Genomic DNA, 27041 nt, shown 5'->3' with positions numbered 1-27041 from the left:
ATACCCGTTCCAACGGTGTGCCCCCCCACCTTCACCCCAGAAATACCCTGCAAGTCCCCTAGCAATAGAATTGGGGCTATATACACCCACAATTTTTACTACTGGTATACAGTGCCATTGTCTGACTGGGAATTCAAAGAATATATTGGGAATACAAATACCCTCATTTCTTGCTACTGCCATATAGTGCCAGTGTCTGACTGGTAATTCAAAGAATATATTGGGGTTACGTGCACCCACAATTTTTACTACTGGTATACAGTGCCATTGTCTGACTGGGAATTCAAAGAATATATTGGGAATACAAATACCCTCATTTCTTGCTACTGCCATATAGTGCCAGTTTCTGACTGGTAATTCAAAGAATATATTGGGGTTACGTGCACCCACAATTTTTACTACTGGTATACAGTGCCATTGTCTGACTGGGAATTCAAAGAATATATTGGGAATACAAATACCCTCATTTCTTGCTACTGCCATATAGTGCCAGTGTCTGACTGGGAATTCAAAGAATATATTGGGGTTACGTGCACCCACAATTTTTACTACTGGTATACAGTGCCATTGTCTGACTGGGAATTCAAAGAATATATTGGGAATACAAATACCCTCATTTCTTGCTACTGCCATATAGTGCCAGTGTCTGACTGGGAATTCAAAGAATATATTGGGGTTACGTGCACCCACAATTTTTACTACTGGTATACAGTGCCATTGTCTGACTGGGAATTCAAAGAATATATTGGGGTTATAAATACCCTCATTTCTTGCTACTGCCATATAGTGCCAGTTTCTGACTGGTAATTCAAAGAATATATTGGGGTTACGTGCACCCACAATTTTTACTACTGGTATACAGTGCCATTGTCTGACTGGGAATTCAAAGAGTATATTGGGAATACAAATACCCTCATTTCTTGCTACTGCCATATAGTGCCAGTTTCTGACTGGTAATTCAAAGAATATATTGGGGTTACGTGCACCCATAATTTTTACTACTGGTATACAGTGCCATTGTCTGACTGGTAATTCAAAGAGTATATTGGGAATACAAATACCCTCATTTCTTGCTACTGCCATATAGTGCCAGTTTCTGACTGGGAATTCAAAGAATATATTGGGGTTACGTGCACCCACAATTTTTACTACTGGTATACAGTGCCATTGTCTGACTGGGAATTCAAAGAATATATTGGGGTTATAAATACCCTCATTTCTTGCTACTGCCATATAGTGCCAGTTTCTGACTGGTAATTCAAAGAATATATTGGGGTTACGTGCACCCACAATTTTTACTACTGGTATACAGTGCCATTGTCTGACTGGGAATTCAAAGAGTATATTGGGGTTATAAATACCCTCATTTCTTGCTACTGCCATATAGTGCCAGTTTCTGACTGGTAATTCAAAGAATATATTGGGGTTACGTGCACCCACAATTTTTACTACTGGTATACAGTGCCATTGTCTGACTGGGAATTCAAAGAATATATTGGGGTTACGTGCACCCACAATTTTTACTACTGGTATACAGTGCCATTGTCTGACTGGGAATTCAAAGAATATATTGGGGTTATAAATACCCTCATTTCTTGCTACTGCCATATAGTGCCAGTTTCTGACTGGTAATTCAAAGAATATATTGGGGTTACGTGCACCCACAATTTTTACTACTGGTATACAGTGCCATTGTCTGACTGGGAATTCAAAGAGTATATTGGGAATACAAATACCCTCATTTCTTGCTACTGCCATATAGTGCCAGTTTCTGACTGGGAATTCAAAGAATATATTGGGGTTACGTGCACCCACAATTTTTACTACTGGTATACAGTGCCATTGTCTGACTGGGAATTCAAAGAATATATTGGGGTTATAAATACCCTCATTTCTTGCTACTGCCATATAGTGCCAGTTTCTGACTGGTAATTCAAAGAATATATTGGGGTTACGTGCACCCACAATTTTTACTACTGGTATACAGTGCCATTGTCTGACTGGGAATTCAAAGAGTATATTGGGAATACAAATACCCTCATTTCTTGCTACTGCCATATAGTGCCAGTTTCTGACTGGGAATTCAAAGAATATATTGGGGTTACGTGCACCCACAATTTTTACTACTGGTATACAGTGCCATTGTCTGACTGGGAATTCAAAGAATATATTGGGGTTATAAATACCCTCATTTCTTGCTACTGCCATATAGTGCCAGTTTCTGACTGGTAATTCAAAGAATATATTGGGGTTACGTGCACCCACAATTTTTACTACTGGTATACAGTGCCATTGTCTGACTGGGAATTCAAAGAGTATATTGGGAATACAAATACCCTCATTTCTTGCTACTGCCATATAGTGCCAGTTTCTGACTGGGAATTCAAAGAATATATTGGGGTTACGTGCACCCACAATTTTTACTACTGGTATACAGTGCCATTGTCTGACTGGGAATTCAAAGAATATATTGGGGTTATAAATACCCTCATTTCTTGCTACTGCCATATAGTGCCAGTTTCTGACTGGTAATTCAAAGAATATATTGGGGTTACGTGCACCCACAATTTTTACTACTGGTATACAGTGCCATTGTCTGACTGGGAATTCAAAGAGTATATTGGGAATACAAATACCCTCATTTCTTGCTACTGCCATATAGTGCCAGTTTCTGACTGGGAATTCAAAGAATATATTGGGGTTACGTGAACCCACAATTTTTACTACTGGTATACAGTGCCATTGTCTGACTGGGAATTCAAAGAATATATTGGGGTTATAAATACCCTCATTTCTTGCTACTGCCATATAGTGCCAGTTTCTGACTGGTAATTCAAAGAATATATTGGGGTTACGTGCACCCACAATTTTTACTACTGGTATACAGTGCCATTGTCTGACTGGGAATTCAAAGAGTATATTGGGAATACAAATACCCTCATTTCTTGCTACTGCCATATAGTGCCAGTTTCTGACTGGGAATTCAAAGAATATATTGGGGTTACGTGCACCCACAATTTTTACTACTGGTATACAGTGCCATTGTCTGACTGGGAATTCAAAGAATATATTGGGGTTATAAATACCCTCATTTCTTGCTACTGCCATATAGTGCCAGTTTCTGACTGGTAATTCAAAGAATATATTGGGGTTACGTGCACCCACAATTTTTACTACTGGTATACAGTGCCATTGTCTGACTGGGAATTCAAAGAATATATTGGGGTTATAAATACCCTCATTTCTTGCTACTGCCATATAGTGCCAGTTTCTGACTGGTAATTCAAAGAATATATTGGGGTTACGTGCACCCACAATTTTTACTACTGGTATACAGTGCCATTGTCTGACTGGGAATTCAAAGAGTATATTGGGAATACAAATACCCTCATTTCTTGCTACTGCCATATAGTGCCAGTTTCTGACTGGGAATTCAAAGAATATATTGGGGTTACGTGCACCCACAATTTTTACTACTGGTATACAGTGCCATTGTCTGACTGGGAATTTAAAGAGTATATTGGGAATACAAATACCCTCATTTCTTGCTACTGCCATATAGTGCCAGTGTCTGACTGGGAATTCAAAGAATATATTGGGGTTACGTGCACCCACAATTTTTACTACTGGTATACAGTGCCATTGTCTGACTGGGAATTTAAAGAGTATATTGGGAATACAAATACCCTCATTTCTTGCTACTGCCATATAGTGCCAGTTTCTGACTGGGAATTCAAAGAATATATTGGGGTTACGTGCACCCACAATTTTTACTACTGGTATACAGTGCCATTGTCTGACTGGGAATTCAAAGAATATATTGGGGTTATAAATACCCTCATTTCTTGCTACTGCCATATAGTGCCAGTTTCTGACTGGTAATTCAAAGAATATATTGGGGTTACGTGCACCCACAATTTTTACTACTGGTATACAGTGCCATTGTCTGACTGGGAATTCAAAGAGTATATTGGGAATACAAATACCCTCATTTCTTGCTACTGCCATATAGTGCCAGTTTCTGACTGGGAATTCAAAGAATATATTGGGGTTACGTGCACCCACAATTTTTACTACTGGTATACAGTGCCATTGTCTGACTGGGAATTTAAAGAGTATATTGGGAATACAAATACCCTCATTTCTTGCTACTGCCATATAGTGCCAGTGTCTGACTGGGAATTCAAAGAATATATTGGGGTTACGTGCACCCACAATTTTTACTACTGGTATACAGTGCCAATTTCTAACTAGGAATTCAAAATGCGCAAGGCTCCCGGAAAGGGACGTGGACGAGGCCGTGGGCGAGGTCGGGGGAATGGTTCTGGGGAGCAAGGTAGCAGTGAAGCCACAGGGCGTCCCGTGCCTACTCCTGTGGGGCAGCAAGCATTGCGCCACTCCACAGTGCCAGGGTTGCTTGCCACATTAACTAAACTGCAGGGTACAAACCTTAGTAGGCCCGAGAACCAGGAACAGGTCTTGCAATGGCTGTCAGAGAACGCTTACAGCACATTGTCCAGCAGCCAGTCAGACTCTGCCTCCTCTCCTCCTATTACCCAACAGTCTTGTCTTCCTTCCTCCCAAAATTCCGAAGCTTTACAGAACAATAACCCAAACTGTCCCTGCTCCCCAGAGCTGTTCTCCGCTCCTTTCATTGTCCCTCAACCTGCCTCTCCACGTCACGATTCCACGAACCTAACAGAGGAGCATCTGTGTCCAGATGCTCAAACACTAGAGTCTCCTCCATCTCCGTTCGATTTGGTGGTGGATGACCAGCAACCCACCCTCATCGACGATGATGTGACGCAGTTGCCGTCAGGGCATCCAGTTGACCGGCGCATTGTGCGGGAGGAGGAGATGAGACAGGAGTTGGAAGAGGAAGTGGTGGATGATGAGGACACTGACCCGACCTGGACAGGGGGGATGTCAAGCGGGGAAAGTAGTGTGGATGTTGAGGCAGGTGCAGCACCAAAAAGGGTAGCTAGAGGCAGAGGCAGAGGTCAGCAGCTTAGGCGAAGCCAGGCCACACCCGGAATCTCCCAAGATGTTCCAGTTCGTACCCAGCCCCGAAAAACTCCCACCTCGAGGGCACGTTTCTCGAAGGTGTGGAGTTTTTTCAAGGAATGCGCCGAGGACAGATATAGTGTTGTCTGCACAATTTGCCTCTCGAAATTGATTAGGGGCTCTGAGAAGAGCAACCTGTCCACCACTTCAATGCGCCGTCATTTGGAATCCAAGCACTGGAATCAGTGGCAGGCAGCAACGGCAGGACAAAGGCCGCCTGCCGTTCACGCCACTGCCACTGCCTCTGCCACTGCCTCTGCCTCTGCCACTGCCACTGCTGACTGTGCTGGCGATGCACTCCAGAGGACGAGCCAGGACACCACTTCATCTGCCTCCGCCACTTTGTTGACTTCTACCTCATCCTCCCCTGGTCCTGTCTTATCTCCTTCTCCTGCACCATCAAAGGCACCATCAGGCGTTTCTTTACAACAACCCACCATCTCTCAGACATTGGAGCGGCGGCAGAAATACACTGCTAACCACCCACACGCGCAAGCCTTGAACGCCAACATCGCTAAACTGCTGGCCCAGGAGATGTTGGCGTTCCGGCTTGTTGAAACTCCCGCCTTCCTGGACCTGATGGCAACTGCGGCACCTCGCTATGCCGTCCCTACCCGTCACTACTTCTCCCGGTGTGCCGTCCCCGCCTTGCACCAGCACGTGTCACTCAACATCAGGCGGGCCCTTAGTTCCGCGCTTTGCACAAAGGTCCACTTGACCACCGACGCGTGGACAAGTGCATGCGGACAGGGACGCTACATTTCACTGACGGCACACTGGGTGAATGTAGTTGAGGCTGGGACTGCTTCCCAAACTGGCCCGGTGTACCTCGTCTCCCCGCCTAACATTCCTGGCAGGGACACGAGAAGAACACCCCCCTCCTCCTCCTCCTCTACCGCCTCCTCCTCCGCCACCGCCTCCTCCTCCGCCACCGCCTCCTCCTCCGCTGTTAGATTGACCCCAGCTACGAGTTGGAAACGTTGCAGCACTGGCGTTGGTAGACGTCAGCAGGCTGTGCTGAAGCTGATCAGCTTGGGGGACAGACAGCACACTGCCTCCGAGGTGAGGGATGCCCTCCTCGATGAGACGGCAATATGGTTTGAGCCGCTGCACCTGGGCCCAGGCATGGTCGTTTGTGATAACGGCCGGAACCTGGTAGCAGCTCTGGAGCTTGCCGGACTCCAACATGTTCCATGCCTGGCCCACGTCTTCAACCTAGTGGTGCAACGTTTCCTAAAGAGCTACCCCAATGTTCCAGAGCTACTGGTGAAAGTGCGGCGCATGTGCGCCCACTTTCGCAAGTCGACAGTAGCCGCTGCTAGCTTAAAATCTCTCCAGCAACGCCTGCATGTGCCACGACACCGGCTTTTGTGCGACGTCCCCACACGCTGGAACTCAACGTTTCAGATGTTGAATAGAGTGGTTGAGCAGCAGAGACCTTTGATGGAATACCAGCTACAAAACCCTAGGGTGCCACAAAGTCAGCTGCCTCAGTTTCACATCCATGAGTGGCCATGGATGAGAGACCTTTGTGACATCCTACGGGTCTTTGAGGAGTCCACAAGGAGGGTGAGCTCTGAGGATGCGATGGTGAGCCTTACAATCCCGCTCTTGTGTGTTCTGAGAGAATCCCTGATTGACATCAGGGATAACTCAGATCACACAGAGGAGTTAGGGATAGCATCCGATCCGTCACAGCTGGAGAGTAGGTCCACACATCTGTCCGCTTCACTGCGTTTAATGGAGGAGGAGGAGGAGGAGGAGGAGGAGGAGGAAGAAGAGTTGTCCGATGATGTGATGGTGATACAGGAGGCTTCCGGGCAACTTCGAATCGTCCCATTGTTGCAGCGCGGATGGGTAGACATGGAGGATGAGGAGGAAATGGAGATTGAACTTTCCGGTGGGGCCAGAGGAGTCATGCCAACTAACACTGTGGCAGACATGGCTGAGTTCATGTTGGGGTGCTTTACAACCGACAAGCGTATTGTCAAAATCATGGAGGACAACCAGTACTGGATCTTTGCTATCCTTGACCCCCGGTATAAAAACAACATCTCGTCTTTTATTCCGGTAGAGGGGAGGGCCAATCGCATCAATGCTTGCCACAGGCAATTGGTGCAGAATATGATGGAGATGTTTCCAGCATGTGACGTTGGCGGCAGGGAGGGCAGTTCCTCCAGTAGGCAACCAAGTTCTCACCGGTCCACACAAACGAGGGGCACACTGTCTAAGGTCTGGGACACCTTGATGGCACCCCCTCGCCAAAGTGCCGCCACGGAGGGTCCTAGTGTCACCAGGCGTGAGAAGTATAGGCGCATGTTGCGGGAATACCTTTCCGACCACAGCCCTGTCCTCTCCGACCCCTCTGCGCCCTACACGTATTGGGTGTCGAAGTTGGACCTGTGGCTTGAACTTGCCCTATATGCCTTGGAGGTGCTGTCCTGTCCTGCCGCCAGCGTCCTATCTGAGAGGGTGTTCAGTGCAGCCGGTGGCATCATCACTGACAAGCGCACCCGTCTGTCAGCTGAGAGTGCCGACCGGCTCACTTTGATAAAAATGAACCACCACTGGATAGAGCCTTCATTTTTGTGCCCACCTGTGTAAAGCACCCCAACATGAAACTCCATGTCTGTACTCAACCTCTCCAATTCCTCCGCATCCTCATACTCATCCACCATAAGCGTTGCACAATTCTGCTAATACTAGGCTCCCTCCAACATGATTTCCCCCAACTCTGCTGGTTAGAGGCTCCCTCCACCCTGATTTCCACCAACTCTGCTGGTTAGAGGCTCCCTCCACCCTGCTTTCCCACAACTCTGCTGGTTAGAGGCTCCTTCCACCATGAATTTGCCAAAACTGGGCTGTTTAGAGGCTCCCTCCACCATGAATTGGTCCAAACTGGGCTGGTTAGAGGCTCCCTCCACCATTAATTGGTCCAAACTGGGCTGGTTAGAGGCTCCCTCCACCATGAATTTGCCCAAACTGGGCTGTTTAGAGGCTCCCTCCACCATGAATTTGCCCAAACTGGGCTGTTTAGAGGCTCCCTCCACCATGAATTGGTCCAAACTGGGTTTTTTAGAGGCTCCCTCCACCATGAATTGGTCCAAACTGGGCTGGTTAGAGGCTCCCTCCACCATGAATTGATCCAAACTGGGGTGGTTAGAGGCTCCCTCCACCATTAATTGGTCCAAACTGGGCTGGTTAGAGGCTCCCTCCACCATTAATTGGTCCAAACTGGGCTGGTTAGAGGCTCCCTCCACCATTAATTGGTCCAAACTGGGCTGGTTAGAGGCTCCCTCCACCATGAATTTGCCCAAACTGGGCTGTTTAGAGGCTCCCTCCACCATGAATTTGCCCAAACTGGGCTGGTTAGAGGCTCCCTCCACCATGAATTGGTCCAAACTGGGGTTTTTAGAGGCTCCCTCCACCATGAATTGGTCCAAACTTGGCTGTTTAGAGGCTCCCTCCACCATTAATTGGTCCAAACTGGGCTGGTTAGAGGCTCCCTCCACCATGAATTGGTCCAAACTGGGTTTTTTAGAGGCTCCCTCCACCATGAATTTGCCCAAACTGGGCTGTTTAGAGGCTCCCTCCACCATGAATTGGTCCAAACTGGGCTGGTTAGAGGCTCCCTCCACCATGAATTTCCCAAAACTTGGCTGTTTAGAGGCTCCCTCCACCATTAATTGGTCCAAACTGGGCTGGTTAGAGGCTCCCTCCACCATGAATTGGTCCAAACTGGGGTTTTTAGAGGCTCCCTCCACCATGAATTGGTCCAAACTTGGCTGTTTAGAGGCTCCCTCCACCATGAATTGGTCCAAACTGGGGTGGTTAGAGGCTCCCTCCACCATTAATTGGTCCAAACTGGGCTGGTTAGAGGCTCCCTCCACCATTAATTGGTCCAAACTGGGCTGGTTAGAGGCTCCCTCCACCATGAATTTGCCCAAACTGGGCTGTTTAGAGGCTCCCTCCACCATGAATTTGCCCAAACTGGGCTGGTTAGAGGCTCCCTCCACCATGAATTGGTCCAAACGGGTTTTTAGAGGCTCCCTTCACCATGAATTGGTCCAAACTTGGCTGTTTAGAGGCTCCCTCCACCATGAATTGGTCCAAACTGGGGTGGTTAGAGGCTCCCTCCACCATTAATTGGTCCAAACTGGGCTGGTTAGAGGCTCCCTCCACCATTAATTGCTCCAAACTGGGCTGGTTAGAGGCTCCCTCCACCATGAATTGGTCCAAACTGGGGTTTTTAGAGGCTCCCTCCACCATGAATTGGTCCAAACTTGGCTGTTTAGAGGCTCCCTCCACCATTAATTGGTCCAAACTGGGCTGGTTAGAGGCTCCCTCCACCATGAATTGGTCCAAACTGGGTTTTTTAGAGGCTCCCTCCACCATGAATTTGCCCAAACTGGGCTGTTTAGAGGCTCCCTCCACCATGAATTGGTCCAAACTGGGTTTTTTAGAGGCTCCCTCCACCATGAATTGGTCCAAACTGGGCTGGTTAGAGGCTCCCTCCACCATGAATTGGTCCAAACTGGGGTGGTTAGAGGCTCCCTCCACCATTAATTGGTCCAAACTGGGCTGGTTAGAGGCTCCCTCCACCATGAATTGGTCCAAACTGGGCTGGTTAGAGGCTCCCTCCACCATTAATTGGTCCAAACTGGGCTGGTTAGAGGCTCCCTCCACCATGAATTTGCCCAAACTGGGCTGTTTAGAGGCTCCCTCCACCATGAATTTGCCCAAACTGGGCTGGTTAGAGGCTCCCTCCACCATGAATTGGTCCAAACTGGGGTTTTTAGAGGCTCCCTCCACCATGAATTGGTCCAAACTTGGCTGTTTAGAGGCTCCCTCCACCATTAATTGGTCCAAACTGGGCTGGTTAGAGGCTCCCTCCACCATGAATTGGTCCAAACTGGGTTTTTTAGAGGCTCCATCCACCATGAATTTGCCCAAACTGGGCTGTTTAGAGGCTCCCTCCACCATGAATTGGTCCAAACTGGGGTGGTTAGAGGCTCCCTCCACCATTAATTGGTCCAAACTGGGCTGGTTAGAGGCTCCCTCCACCATTAATTGGTCCAAACTGGGCTGGTTAGAGGCTCCCTCCACCATGAATTGGTCCAAACTGGGGTTTTTAGAGGCTCCCTCCACCATGAATTGGTCCAAACTTGGCTGTTTAGAGGCTCCCTCCACCATTAATTGGTCCAAACTGGGCTGGTTAGAGGCTCCCTCCACCATGAATTGGTCCAAACTGGGTTTTTTAGAGGCTCCCTCCACCATGAATTTGCCCAAACTGGGCTGTTTAGAGGCTCCCTCCACCATGAATTGGTCCAAACTGGGGTGGTTAGAGGCTCCCTCCACCATTAATTGGTCCAAACTGGGCTGGTTAGAGGCTCCCTCCACCATTAATTGGTCCAAACTGGGCTGGTTAGAGGCTCCCTCCACCATGAATTGGTCCAAACTGGGGTTTTTAGAGGCTCCCTCCACCATGAATTGGTCCAAACTTGGCTGTTTAGAGGCTCCCTCCACCATTAATTGGTCCAAACTGGGCTGGTTAGAGGCTCCCTCCACCATGAATTGGTCCAAACTGGGTTTTTTAGAGGCTCCCTCCACCATGAATTTGCCCAAACTGGGCTGTTTAGAGGCTCCCTCCACCATGAATTGGTCCAAACTGGGTTTTTTAGAGGCTCCCTCCACCATGAATTGGTCCAAACTGGGCTGGTTAGAGGCTCCCTCCACCATGAATTGGTCCAAACTGGGGTGGTTAGAGGCTCCCTCCACCATTAATTGGTCCAAACTGGGCTGGTTAGAGGCTCCCTCCACCATTAATTGGTCCAAACTGGGCTGGTTAGAGGCTCCCTCCACCATTAATTGGTCCAAACTGGGCTGGTTAGAGGCTCCCTCCACCATGAATTTGCCCAAACTGGGCTGTTTAGAGGCTCCCTCCACCATGAATTTGCCCAAACTGGGCTGGTTAGAGGCTCCCTCCACCATGAATTGGTCCAAACTGGGGTTTTTAGAGGCTCCCTCCACCATGAATTGGTCCAAACTTGGCTGTTTAGAGGCTCCCTCCACCATTAATTGGTCCAAACTGGGCTGGTTAGAGGCTCCCTCCACCATGAATTGGTCCAAACTGGGTTTTTTAGAGGCTCCCTCCACCATGAATTTGCCCAAACTGGGCTGTTTAGAGGCTCCCTCCACCATGAATTGGTCCAAACTGGGGTGGTTAGAGGCTCCCTCCACCATTAATTGGTCCAAACTGGGCTGGTTAGAGGCTCCCTCCACCATTAATTGGTCCAAACTGGGCTGGTTAGAGGCTCCCTCCACCATGAATTTGCCCAAACTGGGCTGGTTAGAGGCTCCCTCCACCATGAATTGGTCCAAACTGGGTTTTTTAGAGGCTCCCTCCACCATGAATTTGCCCAAACTGGGCTGGTTAGAGGCTCCCTCCACCATGAATTGGTCCAAACTGGGGTTTTTAGAGGCTCCCTCCACCATGAATTTGCCCAAACTGGGCTGTTTAGAGGCTCCCTCCACCATGAATTGGTCCAAACTGGGTTTTTTAGAGGCTCCCTCCACCATGAATTGGTCCAAACTGGGCTGGTTAGAGGCTCCCTCCACCATTAATTGGTCCAAACTGGGCTGGTTAGAGGCTCCCTCCACCATTAATTGGTCCAAACTGGGCTGGTTAGAGGCTCCCTCCACCATGAATTTGCCCAAACTGGGCTGTTTAGAGGCTCCCTCCACCATGAATTTGCCCAAACTGGGCTGGTTAGAGGCTCCCTCCACCATGAATTGGTCCAAACTGGGGTTTTTAGAGGCTCCCTCCACCATGAATTGGTCCAAACTTGGCTGTTTAGAGGCTCCCTCCACCATTAATTGGTCCAAACTGGGCTGGTTAGAGGCTCCCTCCACCATGAATTGGTCCAAACTGGGTTTTTTAGAGGCTCCCTCCACCATGAATTTGCCCAAACTGGGCTGTTTAGAGGCTCCCTCCACCATGAATTGGTCCAAACTGGGGTGGTTAGAGGCTCCCTCCACCATTAATTGGTCCAAACTGGGCTGGTTAGAGGCTCCCTCCACCATTAATTGGTCCAAACTGGGCTGGTTAGAGGCTCCCTCCACCATGAATTTGCCCAAACTGGGCTGGTTAGAGGCTCCCTCCACCATGAATTGGTCCAAACTGGGTTTTTTAGAGGCTCCCTCCACCATGAATTTGCCCAAACTGGGCTGGTTAGAGGCTCCCTCCACCATGAATTGGTCCAAACTGGGGTTTTTAGAGGCTCCCTCCACCATGAATTTGCCCAAACTGGGCTGTTTAGAGGCTCCCTCCACCATGAATTGGTCCAAACTGGGTTTTTTAGAGGCTCCCTCCACCATGAATTGGTCCAAACTGGGCTGGTTAGAGGCTCCCTCCACCATTAATTGGTCCAAACTGGGCTGGTTAGAGGCTCCCTCCACCATTAATTGGTCCAAACTGGGCTGGTTAGAGGCTCCCTCCACCATGAATTTGCCCAAACTGGGCTGTTTAGAGGCTCCCTCCACCATGAATTTGCCCAAACTGGGCTGGTTAGAGGCTCCCTCCACCATGAATTGGTCCAAACTGGGGTTTTTAGAGGCTCCCTCCACCATGAATTGGTCCAAACTTGGCTGTTTAGAGGCTCCCTCCACCATTAATTGGTCCAAACTGGGCTGGTTAGAGGCTCCCTCCACCATGAATTGGTCCAAACTGGGTTTTTTAGAGGCTCCCTCCACCATGAATTTGCCCAAACTGGGCTGTTTAGAGGCTCCCTCCACCATGAATTGGTCCAAACTGGGGTGGTTAGAGGCTCCCTCCACCATTAATTGGTCCAAACTGGGCTGGTTAGAGGCTCCCTCCACCATTAATTGGTCCAAACTGGGCTGGTTAGAGGCTCCCTCCACCATGAATTTGCCCAAACTGGGCTGGTTAGAGGCTCCCTCCACCATGAATTGGTCCAAACTGGGTTTTTTAGAGGCTCCCTCCACCATGAATTTGCCCAAACTGGGCTGGTTAGAGGCTCCCTCCACCATGAATTGGTCCAAACTGGGGTTTTTAGAGGCTCCCTCCACCATGAATTTGCCCAAACTCTGCTGGTTAGAGGCTCAATCCACCCTGATTTTCAAAACAAATGTTGGTGCCAACCTCAACTTACTACAAGGGCCAAATTCACTGCTGGTGACAAGCTCTCCTCACTGCAAGTGCCAAATACACATGTTTCAAGGAGTTTTCCTACTGTCAGAGAGGTGGTATTGAGTGTGTAAAGTGTGTAGTTGTTAGGCTGTGATGTTGGGGTAATAGAGGGTCTTTGGTGTGTTAGATGCCCCCAGACATGCTTCCCCTGCTGTCCCAGTGTCATTCCAGAGGTGTTGGCATCATTTCCTGGGGTGTCATAGTGGACTTGGTGACCCTCCAGACACGGATTTGGGTTTCCCCCTTAACGAGTATCTGTTCCCCATAGACTATAATGGGGTTCGAAACCCGTTCGAACACACGAACATTGAGCGGCTGTTCGAATCGAATTTCGAACCTCGAACATTTTAGTGTTCGCTCATCTCTAATGCCAACTAACACTGTGGCAGACATGGCTGAGTTCATGTTGGGGTGCTTTACAACCGACAAGCGTATTGTCAAAATCATGGAGGACAACCAGTACTGGATCTTTGCTATCCTTGACCCCCGGTATAAAAACAACATCTCGTCTTTTATTCCGGTAGAGGGGAGGGCCAATCGCATCAATGCTTGCCACAGGCAATTGGTGCAGAATATGATGGAGATGTTTCCAGCATGTGACGTTGGCGGCAGGGAGGGCAGTTCCTCCAGTAGGCAACCAAGTTCTCACCGGTCCACACAAACGAGGGGCACACTGTCTAAGGTCTGGGACACCTTGATGGCACCCCCTCGCCAAAGTGCCGCCACGGAGGGTCCTAGTGTCACCAGGCGTGAGAAGTATAGGCGCATGTTGCGGGAATACTTTTCCGACCACAGCCCTGTCCTCTCCGACCCCTCTGCGCCCTACACGTATTGGGTGTCGAAGTTGGACCTGTGGCTTGAACTTGCCCTATATGCCTTGGAGGTGCTGTCCTGTCCTGCCGCCAGCGTCCTATCTGAGAGGGTGTTCAGTGCAGCCGGTGGCATCATCACTGACAAGCGCACCCGTCTGTCAGCTGAGAGTGCCGACCGGCTCACTTTGATAAAAATGAACCACCACTGGATAGAGCCTTCATTTTTGTGCCCACCTGTGTAAAGCACCCCAACATGAAACTCCATGTCTGTACTCAACCTCTCCAATTCCTCCGCATCCTCATACTCATCCACCATAAGCGTTGCACAATTCTGCTAATACTAGGCTCCCTCCAACATGATTTCCCCCAACTCTGCTGGTTAGAGGCTCCCTCCACCCTGATTTCCACCAACTCTGCTGGTTAGAGGCTCCCTCCACCCTGCTTTCCCACAACTCTGCTGGTTAGAGGCTCCTTCCACCATGAATTTGCCAAAACTGGGCTGTTTAGAGGCTCCCTCCACCATGAATTGGTCCAAACTGGGCTGGTTAGAGGCTCCCTCCACCATTAATTGGTCCAAACTGGGCTGGTTAGAGGCTCCCTCCACCATGAATTTGCCCAAACTGGGCTGTTTAGAGGCTCCCTCCACCATGAATTTGCCCAAACTGGGCTGTTTAGAGGCTCCCTCCACCATGAATTGGTCCAAACTGGGTTTTTTAGAGGCTCCCTCCACCATGAATTGGTCCAAACTGGGCTGGTTAGAGGCTCCCTCCACCATGAATTGATCCAAACTGGGGTGGTTAGAGGCTCCCTCCACCATTAATTGGTCCAAACTGGGCTGGTTAGAGGCTCCCTCCACCATTAATTGGTCCAAACTGGGCTGGTTAGAGGCTCCCTCCACCATTAATTGGTCCAAACTGGGCTGGTTAGAGGCTCCCTCCACCATGAATTTGCCCAAACTGGGCTGTTTAGAGGCTCCCTCCACCATGAATTTGCCCAAACTGGGCTGGTTAGAGGCTCCCTCCACCATGAATTGGTCCAAACTGGGGTTTTTAGAGGCTCCCTCCACCATGAATTGGTCCAAACTTGGCTGTTTAGAGGCTCCCTCCACCATTAATTGGTCCAAACTGGGCTGGTTAGAGGCTCCCTCCACCATGAATTGGTCCAAACTGGGTTTTTTAGAGGCTCCCTCCACCATGAATTTGCCCAAACTGGGCTGTTTAGAGGCTCCCTCCACCATGAATTGGTCCAAACTGGGCTGGTTAGAGGCTCCCTCCACCATGAATTTCCCAAAACTTGGCTGTTTAGAGGCTCCCTCCACCATTAATTGGTCCAAACTGGGCTGGTTAGAGGCTCCCTCCACCATGAATTGGTCCAAACTGGGGTTTTTAGAGGCTCCCTCCACCATGAATTGGTCCAAACTTGGCTGTTTAGAGGCTCCCTCCACCATGAATTGGTCCAAACTGGGGTGGTTAGAGGCTCCCTCCACCATTAATTGGTCCAAACTGGGCTGGTTAGAGGCTCCCTCCACCATTAATTGGTCCAAACTGGGCTGGTTAGAGGCTCCCTCCACCATGAATTTGCCCAAACTGGGCTGTTTAGAGGCTCCCTCCACCATGAATTTGCCCAAACTGGGCTGGTTAGAGGCTCCCTCCACCATGAATTGGTCCAAACGGGTTTTTAGAGGCTCCCTTCACCATGAATTGGTCCAAACTTGGCTGTTTAGAGGCTCCCTCCACCATGAATTGGTCCAAACTGGGGTGGTTAGAGGCTCCCTCCACCATTAATTGGTCCAAACTGGGCTGGTTAGAGGCTCCCTCCACCATTAATTGGTCCAAACTGGGCTGGTTAGAGGCTCCCTCCACCATGAATTGGTCCAAACTGGGGTTTTTAGAGGCTCCCTCCACCATGAATTGGTCCAAACTTGGCTGTTTAGAGGCTCCCTCCACTATTAATTGGTCCAAACTGGGCTGGTTAGAGGCTCCCTCCACCATGAATTGGTCCAAACTGGGTTTTTTAGAGGCTCCCTCCACCATGAATTTGCCCAAACTGGGCTGTTTAGAGGCTCCCTCCACCATGAATTGGTCCAAACTGGGTTTTTTAGAGGCTCCCTCCACCATGAATTGGTCCAAACTGGGCTGGTTAGAGGCTCCCTCCACCATGAATTGGTCCAAACTGGGGTGGTTAGAGGCTCCCTCCACCATTAATTGGTCCAAACTGGGCTGGTTAGAGGCTCCCTCCACCATGAATTGGTCCAAACTGGGCTGGTTAGAGGCTCCCTCCACCATTAATTGGTCCAAACTGGGCTGGTTAGAGGCTCCCTCCACCATGAATTTGCCCAAACTGGGCTGTTTAGAGGCTCCCTCCACCATGAATTTGCCCAAACTGGGCTGGTTAGAGGCTCCCTCCACCATGAATTGGTCCAAACTGGGGTTTTTAGAGGCTCCCTCCACCATGAATTGGTCCAAACTTGGCTGTTTAGAGGCTCCCTCCACCATTAATTGGTCCAAACTGGGCTGGTTAGAGGCTCCCTCCACCATGAATTGGTCCAAACTGGGTTTTTTAGAGGCTCCATCCACCATGAATTTGCCCAAACTGGGCTGTTTAGAGGCTCCCTCCACCATGAATTGGTCCAAACTGGGGTGGTTAGAGGCTCCCTCCACCATTAATTGGTCCAAACTGGGCTGGTTAGAGGCTCCCTCCACCATTAATTGGTCCAAACTGGGCTGGTTAGAGGCTCCCTCCACCACGAATTGGTCCAAACTGGGGTTTTTAGAGGCTCCCTCCACCATGAATTGGTCCAAACTTGGCTGTTTAGAGGCTCCCTCCACCATTAATTGGTCCAAACTGGGCTGGTTAGAGGCTCCCTCCACCATGAATTGGTCCAAACTGGGTTTTTTAGAGGCTCCCTCCACCATGAATTTGCCCAAACTGGGCTGTTTAGTGGCTCCCTCCACCATGAATTGGTCCAAACTGGGGTGGTTAGAGGCTCCCTCCACCATTAATTGGTCCAAACTGGGCTGGTTAGAGGCTCCCTCCACCATTAATTGGTCCAAACTGGGCTGGTTAGAGGCTCCCTCCACCATGAATTGGTCCAAACTGGGGTTTTTAGAGGCTCCCTCCACCATGAATTGGTCCAAACTTGGCTGTTTAGAGGCTCCCTCCACCATTAATTGGTCCAAACTGGGCTGGTTAGAGGCTCCCTCCACCATGAATTGGTCCAAACTGGGTTTTTTAGAGGCTCCCTCCACCATGAATTGGTCCAAACTGGGTTTTTTAGAGGCTCCCTCCACCATGAATTTGCCCAAACTGGGCTGTTTAGAGGCTCCCTCCACCATGAATTGGTCCAAACTGGGTTTTTTAGAGGCTCCCTCCACCATGAATTGGTCCAAACTGGGCTGGTTAGAGGCTCCCTCCACCATGAATTGGTCCAAACTGGGGTGGTTAGAGGCTCCCTCCACCATTAATTGGTCCAAACTGGGCTGGTTAGAGGCTCCCTCCACCATTAATTGGTCCAAACTGGGCTGGTTAGAGGCTCCCTCCACCATTAATTGGTCCAAACTGGGCTGGTTAGAGGCTCCCTCCACCATGAATTTGCCCAAACTGGGCTGTTTAGAGGCTCCCTCCACCATGAATTTGCCCAAACTGGGCTGGTTAGAGGCTCCCTCCACCATGAATTGGTCCAAACTGGGGTTTTTAGAGGCTCCCTCCACCATGAATTGGTCCAAACTTGGCTGTTTAGAGGCTCCCTCCACCATTAATTGGTCCAAACTGGGCTGGTTAGAGGCTCCCTCCACCATGAATTGGTCCAAACTGGGTTTTTTAGAGGCTCCCTCCACCATGAATTTGCCCAAACTGGGCTGTTTAGAGGCTCCCTCCACCATGAATTGGTCCAAACTGGGCTGGTTAGAGGCTCCCTCCACCATGAATTTCCCAAAACTTGGCTGTTTAGAGGCTCCCTCCACCATTAATTGGTCCAAACTGGGCTGGTTAGAGGCTCCCTCCACCATGAATTGGTCCAAACTGGGGTTTTTAGAGGCTCCCTCCACCATGAATTGGTCCAAACTTGGCTGTTTAGAGGCTCCCTCCACCATGAATTGGTCCAAACTGGGGTGGTTAGAGGCTCCCTCCACCATTAATTGGTCCAAACTGGGCTGGTTAGAGGCTCCCTCCACCATTAATTGGTCCAAACTGGGCTGGTTAGAGGCTCCCTCCACCATGAATTTGCCCAAACTGGGCTGTTTAGAGGCTCCCTCCACCATGAATTTGCCCAAACTGGGCTGGTTAGAGGCTCCCTCCACCATGAATTGGTCCAAACGGGTTTTTAGAGGCTCCCTTCACCATGAATTGGTCCAAACTTGGCTGTTTAGAGGCTCCCTCCACCATGAATTGGTCCAAACTGGGGTGGTTAGAGGCTCCCTCCACCATTAATTGGTCCAAACTGGGCTGGTTAGAGGCTCCCTCCACCATTAATTGGTCCAAACTGGGCTGGTTAGAGGCTCCCTCCACCATGAATTGGTCCAAACTGGGGTTTTTAGAGGCTCCCTCCACCATGAATTGGTCCAAACTTGGCTGTTTAGAGGCTCCCTCCACCATTAATTGGTCCAAACTGGGCTGGTTAGAGGCTCCCTCCACCATGAATTGGTCCAAACTGGGTTTTTTAGAGGCTCCCTCCACCATGAATTTGCCCAAACTGGGCTGTTTAGAGGCTCCCTCCACCATGAATTGGTCCAAACTGGGTTTTTTAGAGGCTCCCTCCACCATGAATTGGTCCAAACTGGGCTGGTTAGAGGCTCCCTCCACCATGAATTGGTCCAAACTGGGGTGGTTAGAGGCTCCCTCCACCATTAATTGGTCCAAACTGGGCTGGTTAGAGGCTCCCTCCACCATTAATTGGTCCAAACTGGGCTGGTTAGAGGCTCCCTCCACCATGAATTGGTCCAAACTGGGGTTTTTAGAGGCTCCCTCCACCATGAATTGGTCCAAACTTGGCTGTTTAAAGGCTCCCTCCACCATTAATTGGTCCAAACTGGGCTGGTTAGAGGCTCCCTCCACCATGAATTGGTCCAAACTGGGTTTTTTAGAGGCTCCCTCCACCATGAATTTGCCCAAACTGGGCTGTTTAGAGGCTCCCTCCACCATGAATTGGTCCAAACTGGGGTGGTTAGAGGCTCCCTCCACCATTAATTGGTCCAAACTGGGCTGGTTAGAGGCTCCCTCCACCATTAATTGGTCCAAACTGGGCTGGTTAGAGGCTCCCTCCACCATGAATTGGTCCAAACTGGGGTTTTTAGAGGCTCCCTCCACCATGAATTGGTCCAAACTTGGCTGTTTAGAGGCTCCCTCCACCATTAATTGGTCCAAACTGGGCTGGTTAGAGGCTCCCTCCACCATGAATTGGTCCAAACTGGGTTTTTTAGAGGCTCCCTCCACCATGAATTTGCCCAAACTGGGCTGTTTAGAGGCTCCCTCCACCATGAATTGGTCCAAACTGGGTTTTTTAGAGGCTCCCTCCACCATGAATTGGTCCAAACTGGGCTGGTTAGAGGCTCCCTCCACCATGAATTGGTCCAAACTGGGGTGGTTAGAGGCTCCCTCCACCATTAATTGGTCCAAACTGGGCTGGTTAGAGGCTCCCTCCACCATTAATTGGTCCAAACTGGGCTGGTTAGAGGCTCCCTCCACCATGAATTTGCCCAAACTGGGCTGTTTAGAGGCTCCCTCCACCATGAATTTGCCCAAACTGGGCTGGTTAGAGGCTCCCTCCACCATGAATTGGTCCAAACGGGTTTTTAGAGGCTCCCTCCACCATGAATTGGTCCAAACTGGGGTTTTTAGAGGCTCCCTCCACCATGAATTGGTCCAAACTTGGCTGTTTAGAGGCTCCCTCCACCATTAATTGGTCCAAACTGGGCTGGTTAGAGGCTCCCTCCACCATTAATTGGTCCAAACTGGGCTGGTTAGAGGCTCCCTCCACCATGAATTGGTCCAAACTGGGGTTTTTAGAGGCTCCCTCCACCATGAATTGGTCCAAACTTGGCTGTTTAGAGGCTCCCTCCACCATTAATTGGTCCAAACTGGGCTGGTTAGAGGCTCCCTCCACCATGAATTGGTCCAAACTGGGTTTTTTAGAGGCTCCCTCCACCATGAATTTGCCCAAACTGGGCTGTTTAGAGGCTCCCTCCACCATGAATTGGTCCAAACTGGGTTTTTTAGAGGCTCCCTCCACCATGAATTGGTCCAAACTGGGCTGGTTAGAGGCTCCCTCCACCATGAATTGGTCCAAACTGGGGTGGTTAGAGGCTCCCTCCACCATTAATTGGTCCAAACTGGGCTGGTTAGAGGCTCCCTCCACCATTAATTGGTCCAAACTGGGCTGGTTAGAGGCTCCCTCCACCATGAATTGGTCCAAACTGGGGTTTTTAGAGGCTCCCTCCACCATGAATTGGTCCAAACTTGGCTGTTTAGAGGCTCCCTCCACCATTAATTGGTCCAAACTGGGCTGGTTAGAGGCTCCCTCCACCATGAATTGGTCCAAACTGGGTTTTTTAGAGGCTCCCTCCACCATGAATTGGTCCAAACTGGGGTTTTTAGAGGCTCCCTCCACCATGAATTGGTCCAAACTTGGCTGTTTAGAGGCTCCCTCCACCATTAATTGGTCCAAACTGGGCTGGTTAGAGGCTCCCTCCACCATGAATTGGTCCAAACTGGGTTTTTTAGAGGCTCCCTCCACCATGAATTTGCCCAAACTGGGCTGTTTAGAGGCTCCCTCCACCATGAATTGGTCCAAACTGGGTTTTTTAGAGGCTCCCTCCACCATGAATTGGTCCAAACTGGGCTGGTTAGAGGCTCCCTCCACCATGAATTGGTCCAAACTGGGCTGGTTAGAGGCTCCCTCCACCATGAATTGGTCCAAACTGGGGTGGTTAGAGGCTCCCTCCACCATTAATTGGTCCAAACTGGGCTGGTTAGAGGCTCCCTCCACCATTAATTGGTCCAAACTGGGCTGGTTAGAGGCTCCCTCCACCATGAATTTGCCCAAACTGGGCTGTTTAGAGGCTCCCTCCACCATGAATTTGCCCAAACTGGGCTGGTTAGAGGCTCCCTCCACCATGAATTGGTCCAAACGGGTTTTTAGAGGCTCCCTTCACCATGAATTGGTCCAAACTTGGCTGTTTAGAGGCTCCCTCCACCATGAATTGGTCCAAACTGGGGTGGTTAGAGGCTCCCTCCACCATTAATTGGTCCAAACTGGGCTGGTTAGAGGCTCCCTCCACCATTAATTGGTCCAAACTGGGCTGGTTAGAGGCTCCCTCCACCATGAATTGGTCCAAACTGGGGTTTTTAGAGGCTCCCTCCACCATGAATTGGTCCAAACTTGGCTGTTTAGAGGCTCCCTCCACCATTAATTGGTCCAAACTGGGCTGGTTAGAGGCTCCCTCCACCATGAATTGGTCCAAACTGGGTTTTTTAGAGGCTCCCTCCACCATGAATTTGCCCAAACTGGGCTGTTTAGAGGCTCCCTCCACCATGAATTGGTCCAAACTGGGTTTTTTAGAGGCTCCCTCCACCATGAATTGGTCCAAACTGGGCTGGTTAGAGGCTCCCTCCACCATGAATTGGTCCAAACTGGGGTGGTTAGAGGCTCCCTCCACCATTAATTGGTCCAAACTGGGCTGGTTAGAGGCTCCCTCCACCATTAATTGGTCCAAACTGGGCTGGTTAGAGGCTCCCTCCACCATGAATTGGTCCAAACTGGGGTTTTTAGAGGCTCCCTCCACCATGAATTGGTCCAAACTTGGCTGTTTAGAGGCTCCCTCCACCATTAATTGGTCCAAACTGGGCTGGTTAGAGGCTCCCTCCACCATGAATTGGTCCAAACTGGGTTTTTTAGAGGCTCCCTCCACCATGAATTTGCCCAAACTGGGCTGTTTAGAGGCTCCCTCCACCATGAATTGGTCCAAACTGGGGTGGTTAGAGGCTCCCTCCACCATTAATTGGTCCAAACTGGGCTGGTTAGAGGCTCCCTCCACCATTAATTGGTCCAAACTGGGCTGGTTAGAGGCTCCCTCCACCATGAATTGGTCCAAACTGGGGTTTTTAGAGGCTCCCTCCACCATGAATTGGTCCAAACTTGGCTGTTTAGAGGCTCCCTCCACCATTAATTGGTCCAAACTGGGCTGGTTAGAGGCTCCCTCCACCATGAATTGGTCCAAACTGGGTTTTTTAGAGGCTCCCTCCACCATGAATTTGCCCAAACTGGGCTGTTTAGAGGCTCCCTCCACCATGAATTGGTCCAAACTGGGTTTTTTAGAGGCTCCCTCCACCATGAATTGGTCCAAACTGGGCTGGTTAGAGGCTCCCTCCACCATGAATTGGTCCAAACTGGGGTGGTTAGAGGCTCCCTCCACCATTAATTGGTCCAAACTGGGCTGGTTAGAGGCTCCCTCCACCATTAATTGGTCCAAACTGGGCTGGTTAGAGGCTCCCTCCACCATTAATTGGTCCAAACTGGGCTGGTTAGAGGCTCCCTCCACCATGAATTTGCCCAAACTGGGCTGTTTAGAGGCTCCCTCCACCATGAATTTGCCCAAACTGGGCTGGTTAGAGGCTCCCTCCACCATGAATTGGTCCAAACTGGGGTTTTTAGAGGCTCCCTCCACCATGAATTGGTCCAAACTTGGCTGTTTAGAGGCTCCCTCCACCATTAATTGGTCCAAACTGGGCTGGTTAGAGGCTCCCTCCACCATGAATTGGTCCAAACTGGGTTTTTTAGAGGCTCCCTCCACCATGAATTTGCCCAAACTGGGCTGTTTAGAGGCTCCCTCCACCATGAATTGGTCCAAACTGGGGTGGTTAGAGGCTCCCTCCACCATTAATTGGTCCAAACTGGGCTGGTTAGAGGCTCCCTTCACCATTAATTGGTCCAAACTGGGCTGGTTAGAGGCTCCCTCCACCATGAATTTGCCCAAACTGGGCTGGTTAGAGGCTCCCTCCACCATGAATTGGTCCAAACTGGGTTTTTTAGAGGCTCCCTCCACCATGAATTTGCCCAAACTGGGCTGGTTAGAGGCTCCCTCCACCATGGATTGGTCCAAACTGGGGTTTTTAGAGGCTCCCTCCACCATGAATTTGCCCAAACTGGGCTGTTTAGAGGCTCCCTCCACCATGAATTGGTCCAAACTGGGTTTTTTAGAGGCTCCCTCCACCATGAATTGGTCCAAACTGGGCTGGTTAGAGGCTCCCTCCACCATGAATTGGTCCAAACTGGGGTGGTTAGAGGCTCCCTCCACCATTAATTGGTCCAAACTGGGCTGGTTAGAGGCTCCCTCCACCATTAATTGGTCCAAACTGGGCTGGTTAGAGGCTCCCTCCACCATGAATTTGCCCAAACTGGGCTGTTTAGAGGCTCCCTCCACCATGAATTTGCCCAAACTGGGCTGGTTAGAGGCTCCCTCCACCATGAATTGGTCCAAACTGGGGTTTTTAGAGGCTCCCTCCACCATGAATTGGTCCAAACTTGGCTGTTTAGAGGCTCCCTCCACCATTAATTGGTCCAAACTGGGCTGGTTAGAGGCTCCCTCCACCATGAATTGGTCCAAACTGGGTTTTTTAGAGGCTCCCTCCACCATGAATTTGCCCAAACTGGGCTGTTTAGAGGCTCCCTCCACCATGAATTGGTCCAAACTGGGGTGGTTAGAGGCTCCCTCCACCATTAATTGGTCCAAACTGGGCTGGTTAGAGGCTCCCTCCACCATTAATTGGTCCAAACTGGGCTGGTTAGAGGCTCCCTCCACCATGAATTTGCCCAAACTGGGCTGGTTAGAGGCTCCCTCCACCATGAATTGGTCCAAACTGGGTTTTTTAGAGGCTCCCTCCACCATGAATTTGCCCAAACTGGGCTGGTTAGAGGCTCCCTCCACCATGAATTGGTCCAAACTGGGGTTTTTAGAGGCTCCCTCCACCATGAATTTGCCCAAACTGGGCTGTTTAGAGGCTCCCTCCACCATGAATTGGTCCAAACTGGGTTTTTTAGAGGCTCCCTCCACCATGAATTGGTCCAAACTGGGCTGGTTAGAGGCTCCCTCCACCATGAATTGGTCCAAACTGGGGTGGTTAGAGGCTCCCTCCACCATTAATTGGTCCAAACTGGGCTGGTTAGAGGCTCCCTCCACCATTAATTGGTCCAAACTGGGCTGGTTAGAGGCTCCCTCCACCATGAATTTGCCCAAACTGGGCTGTTTAGAGGCTCCCTCCACCATGAATTTGCCCAAACTGGGCTGGTTAGAGGCTCCCTCCACCATGAATTGGTCCAAACTGGGGTTTTTAGAGGCTCCCTCCACCATGAATTGGTCCAAACTTGGCTGTTTAGAGGCTCCCTCCACCATTAATTGGTCCAAACTGGGCTGGTTAGAGGCTCCCTCCACCATGAATTGGTCCAAACTGGGTTTTTTAGAGGCTCCCTCCACCATGAATTTGCCCAAACTGGGCTGTTTAGAGGCTCCCTCCACCATGAATTGGTCCAAACTGGGGTGGTTAGAGGCTCCCTCCACCATTAATTGGTCCAAACTGGGCTGGTTAGAGGCTCCCTCCACCATTAATTGGTCCAAACTGGGCTGGTTAGAGGCTCCCTCCACCATGAATTTGCCCAAACTGGGCTGGTTAGAGGCTCCCTCCACCATGAATTGGTCCAAACTGGGTTTTTTAGAGGCTCCCTCCACCATGAATTTGCCCAAACTGGGCTGGTTAGAGGCTCCCTCCACCATGAATTGGTCCAAACTGGGGTTTTTAGAGGCTCCCTCCACCATGAATTTGCCCAAACTCTGCTGGTTAGAGGCTCAATCCACCCTGATTTTCAAAACAAATGTTGGTGCCAACCTCAACTTACTACAAGGGCCAAATTCACTGCTGGTGACAAGCTCTCCTCACTGCAAGTGCCAAATACACATGTTTCAAGGTGTTTTCCTACTGTCAGAGAGGTGGTATTGAGTGTGTAAAGTGTGTAGTTGTTAGGCTGTGATGTTGGGGTAATAGAGGGTCTTTGGTGTGTTAGATGCCCCCAGACATGCTTCCCCTGCTGTCCCAGTGTCATTCCAGAGGTGTTGGCATCATTTCCTGGGGTGTCATAGTGGACTTGGTGACCCTCCAGACACGGATTTGGGTTTCCCCCTTAACGAGTATCTGTTCCCCATAGACTATAATGGGGTTCGAAACCCGTTCGAACACACGAACATTGAGCGGCTGTTCGAATCGAATTTCGAACCTCGAACATTTTAGTGTTCGCTCATCTCTAGTCGTGAGACCTTTACTCTCAAGCCTGCAAAATCGAGTTTATATGAATGTGTTCTTGACCGAAAAAAAAACATTTTACCAGACTCACCTATTCTAAAGAGTCTGTTTATGTAGAGCGAAGTCAAGAGCACTTGTGTCATTAGAGAGCTATTGGTCTAACTAATACATTCCCGACAGATAAAAGCAATATATACCTGATTTATCAAGCTATGATGTGGCCGACAAGGTCAACAACTTCTACCAAATCTCCACAAACATTGCAATCACGGGGAGGTGAATCATCTATTTGCTACATTAAGTCGCCCCGCTCCGCTATGTACCATTCTGATTGGCTTTAGTAAATAATCACCTATGTGTTTCGAGATGTCAAATTCCCCTGTACCATAAATCAATGATGCTTGAAGAACCTGTACCTAAAATTGCATTTTACTTGCTAAGCATGACATTGAACATGTGTGAAAGTGATTGACATTGACCCTTCTTGGGGAAGAGTCTTGTGCTCCGGTACTTTTACAGATTATGGAAAGTAGTGTATATTTTTGTTCTATTTTCTACTTGGTGCACATCTGAATAATAGGCAGAAACAGCCCTGACAACGTTATAAATATCAGAGCTTTTAATAAGCAGCGTTCTGCAAGTCCTTTATCTCCATGGGAGATTGTAAAGAATTTTCGAACATAAGTAGATGAATAGTTCTATAATAAATGTTATATATAGAAGAACCCAAATTAATAAAATCAAGGAAATGATAAGTGGAACTGTGCTAAAATGTCATATGTTCCTTTGAAGCCAAGTCTATTAAGCATTAAAGGGAACTCAATTTCTCTCAATTTAGGTAACTTTAAAGGAACACTAATGCTAAAATACAATGTGTTCCTGTTTCAAAAGGCTTTTCATAAGGTGTTCGATGTCAAAGGAAAACAGCATATTAGACTGCTAGACTTATCCTCCGGATTGTATGTACATCACGTGACTCTAGACCAGGCTGCAAAATACCAGGGCAGAAATGTACAAAAATTTTATTTTTTATGCATCATTTTTGATTTTTGTACTAATTTCAAAGTGACCATACTCCTTCAATAGCTATGGGCCAACAACTATCCCTTTCAATTCTGCCATACACATATACCATTGTTTCAAGACGTTACCAGATATCTCTTTAATTTGTCTCCTTAGGTAGACTGACTTTGCAGGCCACCTTATAGAGTTTAGTTAGGGCCGGAGCTCAAGAATTTAGCGTAGGTCCGGCATGATAGGGATTTTCGGGTCATGCTGTGCAAATTTGTTGCAGCACTTCAGAGGTTAATGTCCTCTGGCTGATTGGGGTCTATTTGGGTTTACTTTTAGGCCAAGGGGCGTTTGTTTGTGTTATAGGAGCTATTTAACTCCCTCTCCCTCTCCCTTCTCTTGTCACTCCTCACCTGGAATTTTTTTTTTCCCTCCCGCCCTCCCTCTTTTGTGTCTTTGTCTCTCGTATCCCTGCTGGTTTCCTTTGTGTTTTTTGTTTTTTCTTTTTCAGGTTCACACCGTCCTCTCTGTCACGACAACCGGTGGTAGGAAGGTCTTGCAGGGCATGCTTTAAGGAGTAGTTTTGCTAAAATACAGCGGACCCATGGAAGGGTTCCTCTGCGCATGTTTGTTTATCGTGGGAATAAAAGGTATCAAGG

The sequence above is a fragment of the Leptodactylus fuscus genome, chromosome 9 (genome assembly GCF_031893055.1).
Source record: "Leptodactylus fuscus isolate aLepFus1 chromosome 9, aLepFus1.hap2, whole genome shotgun sequence".
Lineage (NCBI taxonomy): Eukaryota > Metazoa > Chordata > Amphibia > Anura > Leptodactylidae > Leptodactylus > Leptodactylus fuscus.
This window is presented reverse-complemented; position numbering follows the sequence as displayed.